This window comes from Cyprinodon variegatus, unplaced genomic scaffold, assembly GCF_000732505.1.
Source record: "Cyprinodon variegatus isolate N-32 unplaced genomic scaffold, C_variegatus-1.0 Scaffold70, whole genome shotgun sequence".
Lineage (NCBI taxonomy): Eukaryota > Metazoa > Chordata > Actinopteri > Cyprinodontiformes > Cyprinodontidae > Cyprinodon > Cyprinodon variegatus.
Genome location: NW_015150523.1, coordinates 1,195,306 through 1,202,609, shown reverse-complemented (window position 1 = coordinate 1,202,609; position 7,304 = coordinate 1,195,306).

Here is a 7,304-nt window from a genome sequence, read left to right as displayed (position 1 = left end):
GCTTCGTGTGGATGAGAGGCTGGTTTGGTGAAAAATGTGTGCGTTTAGGCCAGGGTTCGTCTTCGTGTGGACGGGGCCTTAGTCACACCACAGACACACACCATTGGACCCTCTGATCACCACTGCCACTCCTATATCAGTGGAATCATCTCCTGGGTCAGGCTAAGGTTGAAGAAGAGCTTTAGAATCCCACAGAGCTGTTTTACACAGGCCCTTTAGGACTCTTGAACTGATAGTGTCTGTGTGTGTGAATTCTGTCCCTCCAGTTGCCTCTTCACTTGAGTTGGCCTAGAAATGAAATGGGCAGTGGAAGGAGTAGGGAGCAACATCATATTCTGATTTGGCTTAGAACAAAAATTAATAAGATCTATTACAGAATGGGAAAAATGAAACATTTTATGCTTGAGAGAGAAGCTTTGGGTCAAAGGAGAAGGGGTCTATTTGAGTATGGGTTGGAGAAGATACTGAGATTGTTCTTGAACTGAACCTGTTGAACAATATGTCCAGTTCATTTGTTCTGCCCAGAATTAAGTCTGTTTGAATATCATGCGCTTGAAGCCTGTGATCTTCTTCAACCCGGACCAGACATCTCTGGCCAAGGTATTGTTTTGCTGGAACTTGAAAATAATACACTCCACAACACTTAAAGAACATATGCAGCATCTTGCTGCAAACACTGAAGGACCTAAGACAACATATTAATGTCTTAAAAGTTTTGCTGATTTAAAACTCTACAGTAATAGTTCTGAGAAGAATAAAAATAAAATATAATTAATCTATTTTAGATTATCTACATTTGCTTCTTATGAAGAATAGAATGTAACATTTTCCTGACCAACTGCAGCAACCCCAGATCATAACACCGCCCCCACAGGCTTGTACAGTAGGCACTAGGCATGGAGGGTGCATCACTTCACCTGCCTCTCTTCTTACCCTGATTCACCCATCACTCTGGAACAGGGTAAATCTGGACTCATCAAACCACATGACTTTCTTCCATTGCTCCACAGTCCAATATTTATGCTCCCTAGCAAATGGAAGCCTTTTTTTCCTGTTAGATTCACTGATTAGTGGTTTTCTTACGGCTACACAGCTGTTCAGTCCAAATCCCTTCCTTTGCATTGTGCGTGTGGAAATGCTCTTGCTTTCAGTATTAAACATAGCCCTGAGTTCTACTGTTGTTTTTCTTCGATTTGATCTCACCACACGTATAAGTGATCGGCGATCACGATCATTCAGGATTTTTTTTCCTGCCACATTTCTTCCTTGAAGATGATGGGTCCCCACTATCCTTCCATTTTTTAATAATGCGTTGGACAGTTCTTAACCCAATTTTAGTAGTTTCTGCAATCTGTTTAGATGTATTCTCTGCTTGATGCATGCCAATGATTTGACCCTTCTCAAACAGACTAACATCTTTTCCATGACCACAGGATGTGTCTTTCGACGTGGTTGTTTAGGAAATGAGAAGCAAGTCATTGCACTAGTTGGGGTTAAATAACGTGTTGCCAGCTAAAAAATAATCGCCCATGCAGTAATTATCCAATAGGAGGCTCGTCCCTATTTGCTTACCGGGTAGTTGAATCCAGGTGGTGACTTTTTTTTTGGCCAGGCAGTGTATATAGCACTGGATAATCAAACTCCATCATAAACCATTTCTCATCGATGAGAACCCGATATCTGGCTGTGCAATATTGGCCAATATGGATACCATGCCAATACCATTTGTTTGAATATATAAATAACTCCATACTACTTGGATGTAAAACAATTGCCATCATTGCTTTATCAAGCTGCTGCCAACTTTTGTAAAGCAGAAAAAAAGTGAATCTAGTAGAACTTTGTATTGCCTACCTGGAATGGGTGACAATAGTTGAATAAACTTTTGGCTCTCAAAGGCCAAAATAGTCCAACATTCGTGAAATTATAATATGTATAAAAGTAGTACAACAATAAAACAGTAAAATTACTTTAATAATTGAATAATCTCTATTTAAAACCCTGAGTTCTGGCTCTCAAATGCCAAAATACTGCAACTTTCATGAACTTATATTACATGTATAATACTACTGCAACCGTAAGAAAGTTAAAATTACATTAGTAATTTAATAAACTCTTACAAGCTGTGAGTTTTGGCTCCCAAATGCTAAAATAGTGCAACTTTTATAAAATAATAACATATACTGTATAATACTAGTGCAACAGTATGAACGTAAAATTATAATAGTATCAACGTAAAATTAAAGATCCTGTCTTTCTAACGTGGGTCTAATATGGTTGGAACAGAGTACAAGGGCTTCGCCTTAACGGTATGGAATGTTGTGCCCAAAGCTGCTAGAAGTGTCGCCTTCATTGTTTTTATCCCGCTGACCACTGTGGTCTGTTTGGCCAACAGATGCTTCAGGATGACAACTGAGGGAATGACCTCTGAGGTGGTGAAGCTGATCTGTTTTGTGATCTCTTCAAATGGAGCTAGAAGAGTGTTGATTTTCTCCAGCAAGGTCCAGTCATTTACTTTCAGTGTTGCTGGGAGGTGGTGGTCTGCAGCATAGAGTGAGATGGCACTCTTGGCTACAGCAGGCTAGCAGTCATATAAAAGGTGCTGTTCCAGCGGGTGGGAACATCTTGGATCAGATGTTTGACTCGCATTCCCAGTGCCGTCTGGACAGTTTCAAGTTTTGATGTGGCCAATGGGGAATGTTTGAAGTGTCCAATTATTTTTCTCCCACTGGCCAGTGCATCGCTCACACTTCGCTGGGGCAGCAGTCCATCGGGCACCACGTGTTGAATCATGTGCAATAAACATCCCAGGCTGGAGACTCCCAGGTCCTGAAAAATGGCATGGACCTTTAATAATATTAATAAGAAGAATAATATCATTAATAATAATGTAATTATAATAAAAATTTAGGACTCAGTTGAGCATCCAGCTTTTCTAACAAAGCACAGGGTGGCGGCATCCCTTATTTTCATCTCTGAAAGGAGGCAACTCTAACACGCACAAACCCACAACACTGTTGTATTTCTGCCTACAGCAGCTAAAGAATCATTATCCAAACACCTACCTGGGTAAAGGAGACTTTTGTGTTCTATAACGTTACCAGATGTGTTTAACAAGCCCATTAACACACACTTCTGGAAACATTAGGAAAGCCTTCAGTTGAATTTTAAATCTAAATACCTGTATAATGGCCAGAAGCATATCACTGGATATCAAACTTGTTTAAAAGACAATCAATTCCCGCCTTTACTTTTTAGGAAGCAGATATAACCATGAGAAACACTGTGCGGCTATTTGATTACTTTTCTGCAGTGCATACTGTTAACCTTGACTTTTATTAAGCATGTAAAAAAATGTGTTTAATACAGTGCTCATGGAAGCAAACACATAGAAGTACACAATTTCTTTACAGGGAAGAAACCCTCTAGAATAAATGCCTACTCTTTATAGTCTCCTTTTTCCACTTGTAAATAAGATCCCAGGATTCTGAAATTCCTTCACTTCAGGCGAAATTATCCCCTGATCAAGAGAGGGTGAGCCACTCTTTTCCAGTTAAGATAATTTTAATTACAGCTGCTACACATTTAGTAGTGAACCTCCTCAATGCATGTAGTAAGGTTTTGCTGGTGGAAGCCAGTGCAAGTCCATCACAAGAAAGGAGAGATGACTTCCACTAGTGCCTGAACCAAACTCCTTCTAGTCCTTAGCTACACCCAAAAACCCTGTCCATAAAACTACAATTGCACAGGGTGTATGAAGGACCCACAATTTGAGGTGAGACAGGCAGTGGAATAGTTCACAAAGTTTATTTAAAACAAACAGCTCGTCAGCTGTGTCGGATCTCTGCAGGGAATAGTAGATACAGGTGAGTGACTGGATTGTTGGGTTGATCGCGACTTGGAGCAACAGTCAATGACCTGATTCAAAGTTCAGTCCGATCCCGGAGGAAATAGTATCTAAACGGGAGGTAACCCCAGCTTGCGGCGGGCGCCACCCCCAGAGTTCCTAGAGAGAGCAGAGCAGGCGCCAGCCGACGCTGAGCTGCAATAGTGTCCTTGAGGGGGAAATCCAAAGCTGAAGTAAGAAGACAGGTCCAGATTCAGAAGCATCCACTAGAATCCAGGAATCAGTCCACAACAGTTCAGAACAAACAGGGGCAAGGCAAATCTCAGGATCCACAGGGCAGAAACAGGTCACAATCATAAAAAACAGAACAGACTTAAGAAAGCTAGAGTTAATCTCACCAAACTGCTCCAATAACCTGGCACTGATGGTAGGCAAGCAAACAACATAAATAGCAGAGGAACCAGGTGGAAATAATCTGCGTTTATAAGCCATGGACCAGTAGAACAGGTGAGCAGGAGCAAAGGAAAAAACTGAACCATCAGCACCAAGATCATGAAACAGGGAGGTGTTCACACCCAGCAGGTCTAATTTGGTGACCAGCTGTTGCAAGATGATGTTGAAGATGTTGAATGCCAAGCTGAAAGTATTCGGACATAGGATTCTTTATTGTCCTGATGTATGAAGGCTGGGCAGAGTGTGGTGGTGATGGCATCTCCGGTTGAACAATTTGACCGCTATCCAAACTGGAAGGGGTCCAGGGAAGGTGGAAGTAGACATTTGATGTGCTTCATGACTAGCTGTTCAAAGCATTTAATGAATATGGGGGTGTATGAGTGTCACTGGGCGGTTGATGGTGAGGAACTTTTTGGCACAGGGATGATGATGGTGGCATTGAGGCACGTAGGGCCCCCCAAATGACTTAAAGGTGTTAAAGATGTCAGTGTAAACATCTGCTAGTTCTGTGCAGAGGCTTTTAGTGCATTGAGCCTGGACAGGGCTCTTTTCACACTGTCGGTGGATAGTTTAATTTGTGCGGCTGTAATATTCACTGTTTCAAAGCGGTTGAAGAAGCCGTTCAGCTCATTCAGCAGGGGGTCCCTGATTGACTGTAACTATTGACAAAGGCTGCGTGGATCCCTTCCAATGGGCTATTGTGTCACTCAGAGCCATCAGTGGGTTGAAACACCTTCTCCATAATCAGATACATGTTTAACATAATGTAAATTTAACACTTTTTATGTGTTTTATGAGTGTGGAAAAATTGTTTTCCAATAACGACAATTTGTTTTGTTATTTCGAAATTAGTGTGGCGAACTCTGATGCTAATATGAACATCTTTGGCTCTTTGCAGGTAAGAAGGGAGGGTTGGAACTGTGCAGTTGATTGATGAATGACGGGAGTTAATGATCTCAGCTGATCCGTAGCATTGTTGTGAATATTGTTCAGCCAATGTAATGTACCGAAAGCAGTTAGTTTATGGTTAGCGGGGCCCGCTAGCTAGCTGGGGAGTAAACAATGAGCCTCTGCTCGGGAGTAGTTTGTTAAGCTGAGTAAATGATCTAAAGTAGGGCATGATTGATCTGATTAATGGATATTTGTATTTATTTGAGTCAGTTGACAATGTTTATTAAATATGATTTGTTGACTGTATTTGAGAAAATGTGCTATAGATTGTTAATGAAACTGATCTGCAATATTTGCTAAAGATGTGGTTTATTATATTCTGATACAGAAGTTTATGATTTTTCTGTCTACAATAGATAGTAAGGATATTATTTATTGTTAATATATTGTTGCAGAAGTTCATTATTTCTCTGTGTGTAGAATGGATGCAAAGTTATGGTTTATTGTGAATATGTTGGTGGAGAAGTTCAAAATGACACTGTGTGTTCTCGGCTATTCAGAGAATGAGGACACATATAAACTGTGTATATGAGTGTGGCGAACTCTGATGCTAATAAAAAAATCCTTGGCTCTTTACAGAGTAAAATTGTCAGGGATCTGTGTTCTGTGCTCTGCTGATTATCTTCCTACAGGTGGCTGTTGTTGACAAGCTGTGAGTTACAGAACCCTTTCCTCCACTCATCCTCCCCGGATAGGTTATCTTTACCTGACGGTAAGCGAAGCAGCAACAGCGCAGATCTCCCTAACTTTCTTAGTATTTATCAGTTTCCTCTTTCCTTCCGCAGAGCCCCAAATGCTGACGTTCTGAACCTCGCCTTTAACTGCTCCTTGTTCTCCGTCTGTGTCTGCATGTGGGCCAAACAGCTGAAACCCATGAAAAAAATAAAGTGGACTTTCAAATTAAATGTGTATTGGAGTACAGCTTCATTCTGTACCATGCTACACTATCTTCCTGGAGTACTGCCTCTTGGCCTCTCTGATGCCTCATGAAAGGCTGACCTGGGTCTTCAGTTTTAAATGCGGTGTTTTGAGCCTTCCAAAGTCTGTAGGCTTCTCCTTTCAGTCACAGCTTCTGATTGCCCCAGATGGTGATGATCTTACAGATTGTTACTTAATCAATCCATTTTTGTGATGTATGCATTGATGGGCTCTGTGTATTCCCGGAGGTTCTTTCTGGCATGGTGTGATTTTTCCTTAAATTCAACAAAACAAGGTAAATGATTGTTGGTCTTGGGATAAAAAGGAACAGGTAAAACACTTATACCATCATTGGGTCTGAAAAGCAGGTTGTTGAGGAATGTAAAGACCTTGTTTCATCTGGTCATACAATGCATCTGTGTCGCTTTCTGCAAGAAGTGACAAAGAAGGCAGTATTTCTTGAAGTAGCTTAGGTCCTGCAGTGTTTAAATCAAAATACCACATATCTTTTGCAAGTTTGTTGTGGAATGTGTGGAATGTCTTCTGCAATCATCTGTTGGGGTATAACCATCCCAACAAAGCTAATAAAAAAATGCTGTAGAAAGTCCTCTAAAACCCCTGGAGATTATTTAAGACAGAAGAATGATTCATAAAATATACTTATAAAATATACGTATTTTTTGAATGAATTATACTGAATAATACTTTTCCTTTGTTTGTTTTTTGGGTAAAGGAACAGCGATGAAGGACCTCACAGGGTCAAGAGCCAAGTAAAGCTGCAGGGATATACAAAGCATATCCAGGGAACTCTGCAATTGTCTAAATACATACCAACACCCAAAGGGGAACATGAGTTTCGGAGGTAGAGCCAGAAAAGCTAACTTACCTCTAGTGCCCTGAATATGCCCACTCTGATGGCCTACATATGTATGTTTGTAATGGTATCAATTATATTGACTAGGGTTTTCATTAGAATTAAGTCAAAGGTCACTTCCAACATTGAAAGACCCACCCTTGTGATGATCTCTTCCGCAAGATCTGTGTGGTTGTGTTATAGAAAAGGGAAGGGGAAGCACCTGGGGATGGGGAGCAAAGAACTGGAGAAAGTGGTGCAGATATTCCTTAATGGTTATTG